Below are 19,474 nucleotides of genomic sequence, written 5' to 3'. Positions count from 1 at the left end.
AGTAATGTGGTTATCATATCAGCTTGAGATTTTATGAAAAAAACTTTTTTAATTTTTATGTTTAATTTTTATGTTTTATTATAAAGCTGCTGTACAGAGGGGTTACATTTACATAAGTAAGTTACATTTCTCATTGAACATTGTTACCCACTACAGAGTTTTTCTCCCTCTGTCCCTTCCCTCCACCCCCCCACCATTACATTGTAAATTTAATTTCTCCCATACTGTCCTGTGAATATCATCGTTGCAATGGTTCAGCTTTTGTACTTCTTTCAGCATTTGTGATTTCCCTTCCCTTCCCCCAATCAGATAAATGCATATACAGGATGCAGGGTACCAGAATCAAAGACAGGAATTGCCATGGATAAAACCGATAGAAAAGCAAAATGCATAAAGTAAGAAGAAAGAACTACTTGCAGTACATTGGCTACATCAAGCTTGACAACTAAACAACAGATGACTTGCTGTTTCTATGTCTTGCTGTTCATTTCATTTAGCATCAGTTGGTATGGTCATATTATGGTCCACTTTCAGGAGTAACAGGCTAATGCTAAACATTGCAAATGACGGAAATCATAGAGTTCATGTTTCTTTGGGCCTGGCTTGCTTCGCTTAATATGATTTTTTTCAAGTCTTTCCATTTTCTTACAAAAGGGACGCTGTCATGCTTTCTGATAGAAGCATAAAATTCCATTATGTAAATATACCACATTTTCTTGATCCATTCATCTATTGAGAGGCAATTGGGTTGGATCTGTAACTTATCTATGGTAAACAATGCTGTAATGTACATAGTTGTTCTGGTAGCTTATTGTGCCCTAGTTTGAGATCATTTGGATAAATACAGAGGACTGGGATTGTTGGATCTCTAGTAGGCAGGCAAGCCCACCTAGTCGTCCAGAGTTACAGAGCCCACCACAACAAAGTTGTTAACTAGGAAGCAATTTTATTGAGAAGGTTCCTACACTGACCTGTCAGGGCCCCAGCACAGGCTCGGAAGCTGATAATACCACCCCTAGCAGCCCATGTACTTTGGTTTTTAACGGCAAAATTGATGAAGTCAAGCCTGGTCACGCAGGGTGACCAATGAGATTGTTACACACACAAAAGATTGCACAGTCATACTAGACCACACACAGGTGGTCAATGAGGTTACAGTTTGTCACATAATGGCTGTTTAAACCAGCCTATCACTTTTGGTTTAAATGACTCACAAAGTCAGTGGGTAAGACGAAGCACACACAAAAGGCAGAGTTTACGGTAATCATACACAAAGGAGGAGTTTAGTGGAGTTTACCATAAGCACGTGAAATATGTGGAGATATTTCCAGTAGGAGCCAGATTACAACCTATCTGTTTTATTGGTCAGTCTGTATCAGAACAATCAAGGTGGGTTAGATTGTAAAGCGGGGGGAGGGGAGCATAAGGGCATTCTTTACATTCCAAGAACTGGGCTGGTTGGAGCCAAGGTCTAGTAAACCTGTTTTTAAAGTTTTTTTTTTTTTTCTTCTCTTAAATACCTAAAGCAAAAGCAAAGCCTGGAAAGAAACTGTACCAGTTCAGGTTTCCTCTCAGGGCCTATTTCAGATCTTAGGGGAGCTCTATGTTTAGTCTTTTGAGGAACCTCCATACTGCCTTCCAGAGTGGTTGAACCAGCTTACATTTCTACCATCAGTGTAGTAGTGTTCCCATTTAGCCACATCAACCACCGCATCTGTTATTGTTTGTTCTCTTGATAATGGCCATTCTAACTGGGGTGAGTGGAATCTAAATGTGGTTTTGGTTTTGATTTGCATTTCATTCATGACCAGTGATGCTGAGCATCCCCCTTCTCTTTCTGAGAAGCCACACTATTTCAGGTTTGTAGTGACTCAACAGAGGCATAGAAACTTGTAATATTGTATGCTTTTTTTTGTACATTCACTTCACTTGGAGCTTCCAATGACTCCTATAACACATAGTAAAAGTTTATATTATTTCCCTTTATTATTTCCCTTACTGAAAACAAAACACCTATTTTCAAAAAGTATAGAAAAACTCCCTGTGTCATGGGTCTCAGTGAATTCTAAGGAAGATTCTTTACTGGGAAATTTCATTTGGTTGCTTGTTCGTTACATAGCTTAAACACATGTTGAATTTGGGGTTTCCCCACCAAATCTTCAACAAACCAGAAACTATGTTGCCTCATTGGATTTTGCCTCAAAAGTTACAAAATATTTTGACATATTTTTGATTTGGTGTTTTGGAAGTTTTTGGCTTTTGAGATAGAATCAGGCTTGAACTGAGGGTCTGGAGCTCTTGCTTAGATTATTTTACTCAATGCTGTCACTATGACACTCGAACCACCTCTCCACTTCTGGCTTTTTGCTACTTAATTGAAGATGAGAATATTAAGAATTTATTAGCTTGGGTTGGCATCAAGCTGTGATTCTCAGATCCCACACTCCTGAGCAGCTAAAATTACAAGAATAAGCCAGAACCTGGATATATTGAGCTCTCTATGAAACTTAAACAAGGACACATAATTCTGAAGCATGTATGAATGGTTATGTACTTCAAAATTAGTTAGAAAAATATATCCCTAAAAAAAGAAAAATATAGCCCTTTATGTGTGTGTGTGTGTGTGTGTGTGTGTGTGTGTGTGTGTGTGTGTGTGTGTGAATGTGCTAAGGAAAATGAGGATGTATCTACTGATTTTGAGGAAAGAGTTCACCTAGGGCTTTTCACAGACTGAGCTACGCTGTACACAATGCTTGAGACTAAAGGTGAGGTAAATGATGCCATCATCCCATTCATCTACATCCCTTGCTAACATAAGCATATACTGTGGTGTTGTCATGAGTATTTTGTATATGAGAGCCAGTACTGGGGCTTGAATTCAGGGCCTGGATTTTGTCCTTTAGCTTTTGCACTCTACCATTTGAAGCATAACTCAGCTTTCTTCATTACTGTTTAATTGGTAGTAAGAGTCTTTTTTGCTCAGTTGGCTTTGAACTGAGTTTCTCATATCACAGGGTTCTGAGTAGTTAGTTTTCCAGGCCTGAGCTTCCAGTGCCTAGCTTTTGATTATTACTTTCACAAGATACATGTTCACACACATTCCTCTCATTCAAAAACCTCACTGTTCAGGCTGATTGACAAGTTGTGAGGAAAGATGGTTGAATGGATAAGTTACCAAATAGGACTCTAGCCCCATTAACATCATTCTGGTCAGTAACTTACCTTTCAGTGAGTGAGTACATATTTCCACTTTCATTCTGACTTTTTAAACAGGACATCATGAAATGTTTTGATACACCTTTTAAATATTATCACCCAAACAGGAGATATTATTTGAATGTATTTGATAATATTTCAGATGGGGATGGTCTTGTGTTTGGATGTCTATGGGCAGAAGCCTTCCAACTGGGCTTCAGGCCCAGAGCTGATGCTTCTGTCTGCTGGTTACAGAGAGGAAGGTTTTCTTCCTGGTCAGGCTTTGAATTGAGATCCTTTCATCCTAGACTTCGAAGTAGCTAGGATAACAAGCATAAACCACCAACTGTCTTGTTTTAGAAGCATTAATTGTTTTTCATTCATTGCTTCTTTTCCTGGAAGATTGATCTAGACAGGCTGATTGTACCTCATGACGAGGTGATTTAAATAATACCCTTTGCCTCTGGCATTTCTGAAACTCATTTCCTCAGTTCTAGGCAAATGAATTTGTTCTAAAGCCAATAGCATTTTCCTTCTGAGATGTTAGGTCACTTATTTAAATCTCTTATCCTTTCCTTTGGCAAAACAATCAGGATGTTTTGTAAAACCCTACTTCTTGAGAATATTATATTTAAAAGTTATCATGTGCACACTTTCATATAGTCTCTCCTTTTATAAACATATGTTACATGATTGGGTGGAAGAATGATGACTATTGAATTAATTTGATAACCACTCTAGAATTGTTAAGCCTTAATGCTTATTAAATCAAAGGATGATTAAAATATTCAGAATAGTGCATTGTGGCTACTATTCATTTGATGTATGTGGAAAATGATCAGAATTCTTATGATTAATGAAATATATCTTCAAATTTCCAGTGGTAGACTGCTATGCTAACTGGGAGGAGACAGTGGTGATGCTGGTAATGAAGTAAAATATCCGGGAAGAGCATTTGCTAAGGATAAAATTTCCAAGGCTCATATCAAATATGTTGAATTAGAATGCTAAGTGATGAATGATAGCACCAAATTTTGTTTGTTGGGTTCTTTGTTTTGTGAAGTCCTGGGATTTGGACCTAGGGCCCGGGTCCTGTCCCTTAGTTTTCTCCTCAAGGCTAGTGCACTACCAGTTGTACCACAGGTTCATGTCCATATTTTGGGTGGTTAATTGGAGATTAGTCTTACCAAATTCCCTCTTTGGGCTTGCTTTAAACCTGATCCTCAGATATCAGCTTCCTGAGTAACTAGGATTCCAGTTGTGAGCCACCTGAGCCCAGCTAGAATCACATTTTAAAAGTATTCTTTACTGAATCAGATGTGTCTGACTACTATTTTAGCACTTTGTTTCCAGTGGGACAGATTTAAACTAAATTCAGAACTTTTCTTCTTGTTACTGACAGCATCCAATATCTATCTAATTTATTCCTATCTTCATTTCTGATCTTTTTCTTCTTTGAACTTTTCCATTCTTATTTCACAAGCAAGCATGTTAGTGCTGTTTTCCTTTTCTGAGGCAAGTCAGCTCCATTCCCATCAATGGGGGATGTACTTACTGTTCTTACTGCTTGGAGTACCTGCTCCTAGATAATTGCCTGGATGATGGCTCTCATATCAACATCCCTCATCAATGTGAAGTTGTTGCCACAAAATCATCAATTTCATGTCTCTGATTTATAGAAATTAACATTAAGATTTCTGGTTTTCTTTCCAGCATGAAATTAGTGAGGAGAGAGGGACATTCACTTCTGTTTCTCCAACACCTGTAATAGTGCCTAGTCCTTAGTGCTCAGGAGCCTTACATGGAGATTAGCCTTCTCCAACTCAATTGATCCTAGCTTCTGGTCAGGAGAGCTCTTCAGGCTGAAGTTTGGTGGCCAGTAGTCATTCCCTCTCATTCTTTGTGCCTTTTGGTGTTGTTGAATCCATTTCAGGGCCAAATCAGTGCCTGACACCTATTTCCTGCTATGGCAAAGGTGGCTGTGCCATCATAGAAATTATGGCCATTGTATTGTTAAGCTGTGTGAGGACACCCACCCCCACACAATTTGCCAGGAGTTCATTCAACAATTCAGCAACCAAACTATCACCAGTTCCTGATCAACTTAGAGTATGTGTCCATTTTCTTTAAAGAAAAAAAAGAAAAATTCAAGACATGACTTTGATGATTTGTCATTGATTTACTGAAACAGAGTATATAATTTTTTGTATTAGTATGTCTTTGACCATCTCTCTTGAGCCCTTGCCATATTTCTGTGTTTGCAGCTTGGGAACGGAAATAAGTTTTAATTCAATGTAGTCAGAGTCTATAGTTCAGAAGGCTCTTTTTTAGAACCTTTTGGAGGGAATACCAACTTTCCATTTGATGTTCTACAGGTGGCCATCTTGGTACAGGTACTGAGTAGACTGTCATAAGATCAGAGGCGTGTAGTGATTTCTACTTACTTTCCTCTGGGGGCAGGGAGTGTGATCCCACTGCATATGTGTCTCTTTGCTACACTGAAGGGCCCAGGCCTCCTCTGAAAATCTACGGCTTGGGGTAAGAAAAGATAGAAGTCAGAACACACCTTCTCACATCACTAGGATTACAGGCCTGAGTTTCATTGACTCAACTTTTGTATACATATTGTAGTCAATTTCATAATACTCACTTTCATTATATTCACTTCATAGACAGATATATACAAATATATGTATATAATTATTCATCTATTTATAACAAGTGTTATATCTAGAAACACAAGTATATATATTCATATAACTATAATCAAATTATATCACTTCTTTCCCCAATAATATTTACACTAATGTTTTATGCAAAAAAATACTAAAGACTAAAAAGTTAAATGCCTTTGTAATTTGAAAAATCATATTCAATCTTATATATTATATAAAATAATATATATTACATAAAGAATATAACATATTTACATAAAACTGATTTAATTGTGGAGTTTTTTCTTCCTGATTTTGCATTTGTTCACATCTGTAAGCCTTCTTTCTTCTATTGATGATGGTTTATACTTTCCAGTATATATATCTCCTATATATTTTGTCAAATATTTTCAGCACTATGTAGACTTTTTATATTATTGGAGCCAAATTTTTCTTCCATATTTGCCCAAAGCACAATGAAGATGTATACAGATTGGAACTAACTGTTGGAAGCGTGTCCCACATACCACTATAAGTGTTGTGGCATTTATACCAATTGACAGATTAACTTTCTAGGACATCTGATCTGCTATGTCCTAGACCTTTTGTAGCCACCTTATCACCCCATGCTGGCATGGCCTGGTTTCATTGCTACTCCCTGTGCATTTAAAAGTTCCCATTATATCCAGTAGGATCTCTTGTACAGCCTCCTGTCACTCTGCTTCAGATTGTAAGTTTAAAAGGAAATATATCAAGAATTATAGAATATGCCAAAAAACATTGACATTTTAATAAATTTCGAAAAAGAAATAGAATGAACCTTTTACGACAATCAGGACAAAAAGAAAAAGAAGGATTTTCTTCTGAAGGGGAGAAGGAATCTCGAAATCTAGATTGGTTTCTAAGTTGTCTTCAGGCAGAAATTCTGCCTCAAAGTCCTCAAAGGGACTTCCTCTTTAAAGACAGGATTTTCTTCCTGAGCCCAGGTAGGGACAAATTCTAATTTCTCAATTGGAAATTGGATCCCCTGCAAGAGGACAGATTGGTCTGGGTATTCTGTGAGGGAAGATTCCCTGACCTCATCTGAATCTAGATTTTGGACCTCACTTATTGGTTTTTCTCAGCATAGACTGGGGTCATTTTCCATTAGCATACATTTACCCTGAACGTGTTTTTTTTTTTTTTTTTTTTTTACTGGTTTGGAGCTGATCTAGCTGGATTGTGAACATCAATCGGAAACATTCTGGATCATCTTCTTCCTTGGTGGTATGTGTCGATACACCTGCATAACATGTGGGGTTCAAAACCAGTGGATTGTCCACAGGACTCAAAATCTACTTGGGCCTTTCTCCAAATTGAAGAAAAAAAAAACCTCTACCTTCACATGCTTTCTGGAGATCAGTGATGGATTTTGATCTCCATCAGTCACTATAGACGATATCACTGATGGGTTCTTTGTCTGGAGTTCTGCAGGAGCCGCTCTATGGTGATGCAAACCTGAGAATGGAAATGGGTACAGGAGTCTTAGAGTAGACCCTAGAAGTTAAGGTGTGACTAAACTCCCATGAGTATCGAATGAGAGAAACTGTAGAATTTGAGTTTGGACGGAACACTGTTGAGAAGGTAGGGTGTTTTAAACGAGTGGCTACTTCTAAGTTCTTTCAAAAGGAAAACAGTTATTACCTGGCATAGAATATCCATAAAATGACATTTTTGCCAAACTGGGGAGTACTAAGGGCTCTTGGCTAATGAGGCCCATCCCTAGAGATGCAGGTTCCATACCTACTCATGAGCTTGAGGCATCTAAACAAGGACTTCTTCCACTTTTTCTTGGTCTCATGGGTCATGGGTTCCTCCAGCTAGTCCAGAAGAATGTGTAAGCAGAAAAGCAGGTCTGAAGAGGGCATGTTGAGCTTGACATACTGTGTAAGTTCTTTCAGGGTGTCATGGACTTGAGCTCATAGAAATCATCAGGGTAGAAGTCCATCCACATAGGGAGGATGGAACAAACATTGCTGTGGGAAGATTGGTGACAAGGAAAATGAGAGCCCACCCTCCCCATTCTGAGTCTTGTACTATACACATTCCTCCCTGTCATCCCTGAGAGTCCAAAACCGCAAGCACATCCACAACTATGTAATCTGCTATCCTCTGAACGGCCAAACCTCAATCCTCTAGTGAAAATCAAAACTGGTGAGCAAAGAAGAAAGTTGACTTTGATTCAGAAACCTCAAACATACCAAGTTTTCAAGGACAAAACTTCTCTTTATGCAAACTTCCACTTACTTTTTCACTTGTTCATCTTCCTCCCAGTTACGGTAGAAGGATCAGTACCAATGGGAGGAGAGTAGGAAGTTAACTCTATGCTTCTCCTTTTCTGAATTTACATGACACACATGGGACTGGCAATGTCCCACATGGTAATGTAAACATGACAGACAAAAAGTAGTGTTATGTCTATACAATTTAATGGAAATTCTGTGAGGATGCTTATCTGCATCTGTCCAGATACATACACAATGGATCCTGCCTCTAATCCTCCTAATCAGGAGAGTGAGACCTGAGGATCACAGTTTGAAAAATTCTAAAGACACTTATATTCAATTAACCAGCCAAACGCCAGAACTGGACCTTGGGTTCAATTGGTAGAGTGCTTCAAATCAGACAACACTCAGGCCCCAGATTCAAGTTCAAGTTGCATCTTTACTTATGTCTATATTCCTTCAAAGGCCTCCAAGGTGGTTATTTCCTAGGTGAGGGTGAATGTTTGGTGCCACTTGCTCATTCCTTTAATCCTAGTCTCTCAGCATGCAAATTGCTTAACTTCCACTAGCTTATGAGGAATATGAAATATTCTGGCAACCCAGTAATAAAAAACTAAGCAGGGAGTGCACTTCTTTGTCTCAAGCCAAGTTCCTTTGATGAGAACCCAGTGAAACAGTCTCAGAGAGGTAGCAATTTTTCCAATACTCTGCCAGGGGGGTCTCATCAGCCCTGGGTTTGTTGGTCATGGGGCTTGAACTCTGGGCTTCAGTGCTATCTCTCAGCCCTTCAGCTCAGGGACAGCTCTCTTCCGCTTGAGCCACAACACAACTTCCAGTTTTCTAGCGGTTTATTGGAGATAAGAGTCTCAGGGACCTTCCTGCTCGGGTAGGCTCTGAACCGTGATCCTCAGATCTCATCTGTTGACTGCAGTGCTCTAACAATTGTCCAAAGTTCCACTGCAAGCTTTTTAGTAGTGAACTGGAGAGGAGAGACTCATAAAATTTCCTGCTCAGGCCATCTGAAGTAAATCTCAGGTCTCAAACCCCTGATTAGCTAGTTATGATTATGAGCCTACAGAACCTGGTGATAAAGCATTGTTACTGGGTTGCAAGTTTTAGTCCACCTTCACAACACTCTATATCATAAAACAGCAACAGTAAAACCCTATATCAAAATACAATAATAAGAAGCATTTAGAATACAATTTAGTGATATATTCTGCTAGCAAAACTTTCAGGAAAACCTTGGTTTTAATGATTTAGCATCACAAAACCAAACAAATTGAGATAATTTCAGTAGATTCTACAAATTTTTAAATTACATCTTAATAATTTCAAAACATACAGGAAAACATTCATACTTATACGGAAAATGTAAAAAAGTTAAAAGATGGCAGATTATGAAATGGAAAATTATACGCTGCAGAAAAATTATTGTCATGGTGAATATATGGTGGTATTGTCATGGTGAATATATGATAATGTTCTTCAGAGCAGCAATAGATAAATATATATTTACTACACATATTCTAACTAGTCTGTCTCTATCAACTTCTAATCTTCTATGCACATTATCAATGTATTCATGTTTATGGTATACTACAAAAAATAACTAGCAGAGTCAGGAATTTACCGAAATACATTAGCTTCAATGTTTTAGGAGATAAACGTGCTAATTATATTGACTATTCTGTATCTTAAACCTGTAGTGTGTTATCATTGTATTTCTAAGTATATGCAAACACTATTTCAAAGTGAAACGGAATACAACAATGTTTTGAAGGCATATGTCTGTAAAGCTACCTATTTGGGACTTCATTTCAAGACCAGTGTAGTTTTTTTTTTTTGTTTTTTTGTTTTTTTTTTTTTCCGACACTGCCGCCACTGAGACCGAGCAGGGCGAACGCGACCCGGGAGGCGCCGCCGAAGACCAGTGTAGTTTTACCTGCAATAGTGCCCAACCTGTGGCTCTGCGTGATGGAATATGTCTATCATCCCAGGTCCATGGGGAGCTGAGTGCAGGAGGATTTCAATTCAATGTCATTCTAGGCAAGAACTTCCACATGGCTCCATCTCAACCAAAGAAGGTTCAATACTGGCCAGCACCTACCTCCCCCACCTAGGTGAAAATAAAAATAAGAGCTTTGTAGTATAAGAAACAAACAATATTAAAACAAGCCAACACACACCTAGTGTTTGTTTCTCATACCTGAAATCCTAAATATAGCTAGGACTATATATATGAACCAGAAGCACAAAGCAGTTCATCATATTAAAAATGACTATTTGAGTGTCTGCTTTGACTCCGATGTCTTTGATCTATTTGGAGTTGATTGTGGTGCCGTGTGATATATAAGGATCTAGCTTTAGTTTTCTACAAGTGATTAATCAATTTTGCCAGCACCATTAAATAAAGAGAGGGTCATTCTTCCATTCTACTTTTTTAACTCCCTTATCGAAGATTAGATGGCTATATGCCTGTACATTCATTTTGGGATTTCAATTCTATTCCATTGGTCCTGAGGGAGGTTCTTGTCTCACTACAAAGCTATTTTGATTACTATGGCTTTTTAGTAGAGTTTGAAATTTGGTGTTGATATTTCTCCAGCACTGTTCTTTCTGTTAAGGATTGTTTTTGCTATTTTGGGTATTTTATTGTTCCATATGTATTTTTGGATTACCTCTTCTATTTCCTTGACGAATGAGGTTGGAATATTGATAGTTATCGCATTGAATTTGTAGATAGCCTTGGGAAGTATTCCCATTTTCACGATATTGATCCTTCCAATCTTGGAGCATAGCAGGTTTTTCCACTTTCTAAGTTATGTTTTGATTTCCTTTTTCATGGTTTTTAAAGTTTTCATCATAGAGGTCCTTCACATCTTTGGTTAAGTTAATTCCTAGCTATGTTTTTTTTTGGGGGGGGCTATTACGAATGGAGTTACTTTCCTGATTTCAGCGATGCTTTTCTCATTGTTGGCATACAGAAAAGCCATTGATTTTTGAGGGTTAAATTTATACCCTGCTACTTTGCCAAAGTTTTGAATCAGTTTGAGTAATTTGGGAGTGGAGTCCGTGAATAAGAGAAACAATAGGTCACCTTGGCACAGACCCAGAAACACAACAAATAAAAAAATGTTTGGAGAAATGGGATTTCATGAAATTGCAGAGCTTCTGAAAGGCAAAGGAAAGAGTTATCAAGATCAATAGAAAGCCCATATACTGGGAGAAGATCTTCACTAGCCATACAACGGACAAGTGTCTCATATCTAAAATATACCTGATACCCAAAAAATCAAATCCCCCAAAAACAAATCCTCAAAGAAACAACTACCGAATAAATAAGGTGCCTAAGACTAAAGAGAAACTTCTCCGAAGAGGAAAGAAGGATGGCCAGTAGACACATGAAGATATGTTCAACCTCCCTACCCATAAAAGAAATACAAATCAAAACAACATCAAAACAACAACCACCTCGCCCCAGTTAGAATGGGTATAATCAAGAACTCTAATAACAATAGATGCTGTAGGGGATGTGGCAAAAAGGGAACATTATTGCATTGTTGGTGGAAGTCTAAACTTGTTCAAAAACCTTGGAAAGCTGTATGCAGGTTCCTCAAAAGACTCCACACAAAGTTCTCCTATCACCCAGCAATCTTACTTTTGGGCATTTACCCAAATGGTCACAAACAAGACAATACTAATGTTACTAGCAAAACTATGTTTATTGCAGCATTGTTTACCATAGCTAAGATATTGAACCAACCTAGATACCCCTCGGTAGATGAATGGATCAAGAAAATATGGTCTATATACACAATGGAATTCTCTGCCTCAATCAGAAAGAATATTGCCCCATTTGTTAGGAAATGGAAAGCCTTGGAAAAAATTATGTTAAATGAAGTAAGCCAGGCCCAAAGAAACAGGTCCCATGGTTTCCCTTATTTTCAATAACTAGTATATGTCTGAGACAAGCAGAAAAGGTCAAATATGTAGATGATAGGTGAAATGAACGCCAAGATAAGGATTCAAATGTATTTTTTTCTTTCATGCCATTGTTTCTAACATATTTATAAGATGATTATTTGTTGCTTTGGATGTCCCTCCCCCACGGTATAATCCCTGATTTCATTGTATTTGATGTTGGTATAATTTGTGGAAGGGAAGGGAAAAAACAAATTGTTTAAGTAGGGATACAGTTGGACCCATTGCAACCATGAGATATACAAGATATTATGGTGGAAAATGAACATTAAAACTTGCCCGGGGGAGGGGGATAAGTGTGGGTTGGGGAGGTGGGGAGGTGTGTGTGGGTGAGATAAGAAGGGATGGGAAGGGGAAACAAAGGAAGGGACAACAATGCTTGATAAGAAATGTGCTCATTACTTTGCACATATAATTATAACCCCTCTCTATGGTATTTTCACACACACACACACACACACACACACACACACACACACACACACGCACACACACACAAACACCATTTCAAGCCAGGTGCCAGTGGCTCATACCTGTAATCCCAGGTACTCATAAGGCTGAGATCTGAGGATTGAAGTTCAAAGCCAGCCCAGGAATAAAATCCCCATAAGACTCTTATCTCCAATTAACAACTCAAAAGCCAGAAGTGGCTCTGTGGCTCAATTGCTAGAGTGCTACCTAACTTGAGCGCATAGTCTCAGGGACAGTGCCCAGGCCCTGAATTCAAGCCCCACAACTGACAAAAAATATAAATGAACATATAAATGTCTGAATTTCTTGTGAAATGGTAACCTCACTGTACATACTTAAGTAATAATTACATTTAAAAAAGAATCAGAAATCCCGAAGCCATGGGTCATTATGATGTGCATCTACTTTCCAGAATTTCAAAGTCCCATCGTCTGAGCTGGTAGCACACAGGTTGTAGCCCAGGGTGTAGACCAGAAGCTGATCCGGTTGTGAATTAGCAGGAGGGATAGGTGGCTGCCTCCAGGTGTGCCAAATACTTAGGTAACAAAGAGTGGAAACTTAGTCAAGAAGTGGGAAGGTGTGTGCAAAGGGTCTGCATGGCCTGGGGCAGACCTAATGAGAAAATATGAAGGCAGAGATCCTTTCAGATTGTCCCACTAACTCTTATTACTTTAAGCAAAAAACAAACAAAACAAAGGAAAGCAAACAAAATAGACTTTATGGTTAATTATAGTGCTATTAAAGATTCCTGGCAGAATTACATTGTTAAATGATGAGTCAGTACATATGTTTTGTAGATACTGATCTCACATGTGTCACAAAAGTATCTATGGATTCATAACTAGAAAGTCTTAAGTGTAAAGCATATTAATTAGGCGAGTTTCATTAAGTAGTCAATGAAGAAAACACCACACGGTATTCAGTCAGGTAAGTAGTTTATTTACTGAACTGCTGCCCATGCCATACATGGTATAAAGGCATGTACAAAAAATGGGGTGACCCAACCTCGGGCAAAGACGTATCTAGGTGAAGAACCGGATGAGGTGTGACCAGGTCGGGGAAAATTCTGGCCACACTGGATCTAGATGGGACTTTAAGGCCTGGGACTCACCTCTGGTTACATTGAAAGTGTGACCAGAAGCTGATCCGGTTGTGAATTAGCAGGAGGGATAGGTGGCTGCCTCCAGGTGTGCCAAATACTTAGGTAACAAAGAGTGGAAACTTAGTCAAGAAGTGGGAAGGTGTGTGCAAAGGGTCTGCATGGCCTGGGGCAGACCTAATACACAATACAGGTAGTACCTCTACCATGTAATTCCTGACTCCAAAAAATTCATTCTCAATAATTTTCTTTCTTTCTATCCTTCTATTTCTTTCTTTCTTTCTCTCTTTCTTTCTTTCTTTCTCTCTTTCTTTCTTTCTTCCTTTTTTCTTTTTCTTACTTTCAAACTTACCAAATATTTTAATATCAAATCACCTATATTAGCCAATGATTAACTCAAATTACCTGTAATCATTTATTTCCATAATATCATCTAGAGGTAGGCAGAACTGGAGCTCACAGCATTAACTAAAGTGGTAGAATTTGAGAGGATCACATTTCTGAATCAGTCTAGGAAGGAAAGTATCACCCATATCAACCTACTAGGTAGGGATTTTGGAATGCAATCATGATCCCTGCTTTTTGGGATGGGTGGAAAAATTGCTACAGTAACTTAAACAAGAAAGGATTGGTGGAGTGAATACCTGTCTTGCAAACACAAAATGTAAACTCAAATCAACTTCTTAAAGATAAAGTAAGAAAAGGAAACAAAGAACAACTCATACTGAGCATGTGTTTAATGTAAATATTTACACTAAATTATGGTAGTTATAAATGCCATCATTTATTTCTAGGGGCAAACACGTTTTGTTTCAAGCCTAAATGAAAAAATAACACACTATATATAAAACTTTGGTAAAACACAGGTCTAGCTTACAATGAGGAACACATAAGTTTGCATGCACAGTGGTGTTGCAGGGTTGATATACATAAATATACAAACATATATATACATATATACATACATACATGCATACATACATATATATACATACAGGTATGTATTTATACATCAAGTAACATAATAAATAAAAATTAAAAAATTACAATGAATAAATTTAGTTCACAGATACCTTTCCCAGAGTATTATTTTACCTGAACCAATTCATGTCTTAAAGTCTCCAATGCTATATCACTCTTACATGGTTGCTAATCCCTTTCAGCTTTTTTATGATATTGTTTTTTCTTTGTTTTTCAGATGAAAAAGCCTGGCAATGAACATACTTGTATGACATTCCTTTCTTTAGAAAATGAAAAGCATGTTGTATTAGCTGGCTCTTTATGTATCATCAAACTAATTTTTTATAATTTCAAGTACACATTGTCTTACACTTAGATCACACTCATTCTCTTCCAATAGTACTTATGGGAAGGAGAACATGAAGGATCATTTTGTTACTTTGGGAGCTTCTATCATTAATCACTGAAATAAATATTATGAAAATGAAACTCTGAAATTATTTAGAGAGATCACTTGAAAGTTACCTTTCTACACACTCATTCTACTCCCTCAACTAATTCATAGAATTTAAAATAAGTAATAATTTAGCTGTGTGACAGTGGCTCATGCCTCTAATCCTAGCTACTCAGGAGCTGAGATCTGAGGATGGTAGTTCAAAACTAGCCCTTGCAGGAAATCCGTGACATTCTTACCTCCAATTAACCACCAGAAAACAGGAAGTGGCACTGTGGCTCAAGTGGTAAAGTGATAGCCTTGATCTGAAGAGCTCAGGGACAATGCCTAGATCCAGAATTCAAGCCCCATAACCAAGAAAAAAAACCGGTCAAAATGTCATATTTTAAAGCTAATGTGCACATATACACAAAAATTATATAGAAATAAAACTGTAACAATCCCTGGACTGGCAAAGAAAAACAGATTAAAATGAAATTGCCTTCAATAATTAATTTAGACGATATATACTGACAGGGAAGCCTACTGGAACTCACATCACTAATTGAAGAGGTAAAATTTGAGAAGATCACAGTTCAGAACTAATGTACAAGGAAAGTACTAAGAGTCTCATATCATCCTAAAGCCTGGCATGTTGGAATACATTTGTGATCCCAGCTACTTGGCAGACAGAAGTGAGGAACTTAGCCTCTGTTCAGCCTTCAGCAAAATTGATAACCTATGAGCAAATAAATAAATCAAATAAGGATGTGCTAATGGTAGAATACGTGTTCAACAAACAAAATTTCTAAATTCATACTCATTTCCTAAAAGAGGAAATGAAAGAAAGAAAGAAAGAGAAAGACAGAAAGAAAGAAAGAAAGAAAGAAAGAAAGAAAGAAAGAGAGAAAGAGAGAAAGAAAGAAAGAAAGAAAGAAAGAAAGAAAGAAAGAAAGAAAGAAAGAAAGAAAGAAAGAAAGAAAGAAAGAAAGGAAGAAAGGAAGAAAGAAAGAAAGAAAGAAAGAAGGAAAGAAAGAAGGAAAGAAAGAAAGAAAGAAAGAAAGAAGAAAGACAGACAGAAAGACAGAAAGGAAAGAAAGAAAGAAAGAAAGAAAGAAAGAAAGAAAGAAAGAAAGAAAGAAAGAAAGAAAGAAAGAAAGAAAGAAAGAAAGAAAGAGAAAGACAGAAAGAAGAAAGACAGAAAGAAAAAAAGAAAGAAAGAAAGAAAGAAAGAAAGAAAGAAAGAAAGAAAGAAAGAAAGAAAGAAAGAAAGAAAGAAAGGAAGAAAGAAAAAAAGGAAAAGGGGCAGGGAAGGTGGCTTAGTGGTAGAATGTTTGCCTTGTATGCATGAGGTCCTGGGTTCGATTTCTCAGCACAACATAAGCAAAAAAAAAAAAAAAGCAGGAAGTGGCTCTGTGGCTCAATTAGGAGAGCACTAGCTTTGAGCTGTAGAACTGAGGGACAGAACCCAGGACCAGAGTTCAGTCCCCACGACAGGACTCCCCACTCCCAAAAAAAAAGAAAGAAAGAAGGGAGGAAAAAAGAAAGGGAAAAGGAGAGATATAAATAAAAACCTCAGCATGCGTTAGATGTCAATAATGACCCTAAATCATTTTAGCTATAAATGCCATCATTTAATTCTGGGCAGAGACATTTTGTATCACTCCTGAATAAACCATAGCATACAAAGCTTTGGTAAAATACCACATAAAAAGCTGTGGTAAAATACACGTCTGGCTTATTCTGTTGGACCAATAGGAGTGTATGTCTACTGTTGTTGCAGGTATGTTAAGGGGTGTGGGAGTTTACCATCCTGATGATCTTGCAATGATGAAATTGACTAACTACACAATTACCTGGGCAGATCCCTGCTGAGACCTATATTAAGTCACAGGTTAGCAAAGAACAATATTTACAATGAAATATATATATATATATATATATAATTTACAATGAAATATATATATATAATAAAAATAATTTTGTGATAAAAATTATTTTTACCTGATTCTGTGTATGTTTTTCATTATATGTACAAGTTCCTCATTCCCTTCTGTCTCATTATGTTGTCTTTCCTTGGTTTTGTTTTGTTTTCAGAACCATGGTATAACAGGACATTTCTTGTATTTTTGTCTTCTAGTCTTCACAAAGTCTGCACTTAAATATTCTTAAGTTCCTTTTGTTAGAAAATTTCAAGCACATTGAATGGGATCTTCATCATAATTTTGTTATGATCTCAAATACGTTTTTATTTCTGGCATTTCACCTGTATAATCTCACTTCAATCTTTTCCAAAGGTCACTTTAGTGGAAGGAGGAAATTCAAAATGGATTCTGGTAGAGAATTTCTGCTACTAAAATCTCTGATACATAGTAAGGCAAGCAACTCCAAAATTATTCATTAGAGAGATGAGTTGCAAGTCATCTTTTCAGATGCTTGTGTTGGAGCACGGCTGGCTTTCCAGGCAGGAGATGGGCTGTGTGAGAGGCTTCTAGACAAGCAAGGCGGGCTTCAAGGGCAGTTATAGGGAAGTGAACGTTTTTTGGTATAGCATTATGGGCTTTGTGGGAAGAAGTAGGTTCAGGGCTGTGTTTGCGAGGTTAGGCCATTTAGAAGTATGCTAGTTATGGGTGAAGTTTCTGATGAAACGTGGAGGGGCTAGTGGGAGAAGGCTAGTTGTGGGTAAGGTTTGAAAGGGAAGGGAGGAGCTTGGAGGTACTAGGATATGGGAGTAATGGGACTATGAAAGACTAGAGTAGTTATGGGCCCGGTATCTGATGGATGAATTGAGGATTCGAGGGAGGAGCCTGATGTAGGCGGGGTTCTTGGTGCAGCAAACAGGATATAGAAGGAGGAGATATGGATGTATCCTGGTTTCTGGTGGTGCAGAGCACGGATTGTAGGAAGGGGTGGAGTGGAAGAAGTCTTTCCCTATAGCAAAGTAGGACTTTCAGGAAGAAGTCTGATTGCAGTCAGGCCTTTGAAAATTTATAGTGGGACTACCAGGTGGTATGTTAGTTAAGTTTTGACTTTTTAAGGAGGAGGCTGATTGGAAGTGGTTTTCCAGTGGATCTAGTCATGTTTTATGGGAAGAGGGAATTGGAAAGGGGCAAGACCTAGTGAAGAGTGGGACTACAAAAAATAAACAGTTACTGCTAATAGGAACACCATTTTCTGTCACTATAGTATTATATTACTTTATGTATGGGAGAGATATTGGAGAAAGTAACCAAGTAATTTTTCCTTCCTAGTGAAATTTTTCTTTACTCCAGTTGAGTGAAAGTAAAACCACAGGTCACATCAGGCTCAGGCACACGGTAGACTAAGACACATGAAGCACTCAATTTGAATCCCCAGCACAACCTTTAAGGACCACAAATAAAAAGTTTGAAATGTCTCACTTGATCATAATGGACCCTCTATTGTCTTAATATTGTGAATGAATAGAATTTTTACTCTGGCCAATTTAGAAATACAAAAACTAAATAAGTAGTAATGTTTTAACCATATATAATATTGGAAAGTATATTAAAATAATTATGAAAATATAAAATTGAATATAGAATGTTCATTCTCCCCCATCAATTTTTAACCTAAAAACCAGAACATTGCCATATAATGAGACAGCAGCATGGTTTCTTTTCAGTCATCAAAATGGTGACTTAAGCAGTGTGTCTTTGTCATTGGATACATCGATGTTAAAACATATCTAAGAATGTGAAGAACTAAGATGTTGGAGGAGAAGCTGGAGGTGAAACCAGCTCTTGCATAGAAAGCAGTTTTAGTGTTCCAGTGAACAGTCCTAGGCCAGAATTACACCAAGTGTGCCATCACGGTACAGAGAGTGTAGCCAGAGAAAGAAAATCCAGGCAAAGAGACAGATCTGAGTACTTGCCGGATGCTGCCGACACAATGGCGGCCATAGATGCCATACCTGCAACACTGAGAGTCCGGGACAAAAGCGCCAGATGCAGCAGGTAAGCGGATTCTACTCAACACCAGCAAGAACTGACAAGGAGCATATATTTTCACCCTGCAGATCGCAGACCAGAGACGACCAAGGAACCAACACTCAGGTGGTGTTAGTAGAAGCCTGGCGTCCTCACTCCTTCTCAGGGAGCAGAGGAGGGAAGGCCACTCATTCCCCACCCTACTACTGGAGATCTCCATCTTTGATACTGACAAATGCCCGGCTGAGCTGCTAGCGCCAACTCAGGCCTTGAGAGAAAAACAGAGAGTCATTTAGCAGGTCACAGGAACCTGCCCAGACCTGCCAGGCTCAACTCCACACAGGGAACAGTCACCCAGCCCAGGCAGGGGAAAATCTGTCCCCAGGAGTTGCTCTCTTTACTGCATAAACAGAGCCAGAGGCTGCCCCTCCCTATAGCAGCCTTGACAATCAATTGAAATTCAG

This window comes from Dipodomys spectabilis, unplaced genomic scaffold, assembly GCF_019054845.1.
Source record: "Dipodomys spectabilis isolate Male_0828 unplaced genomic scaffold, ASM1905484v1 ptg000270l, whole genome shotgun sequence".
In the NCBI taxonomy this organism is placed as follows: domain Eukaryota; kingdom Metazoa; phylum Chordata; class Mammalia; order Rodentia; family Heteromyidae; genus Dipodomys; species Dipodomys spectabilis.
The sequence above is the reverse complement of the archived record's forward strand: the minus strand, read 5'-3'. Positions refer to the sequence as shown.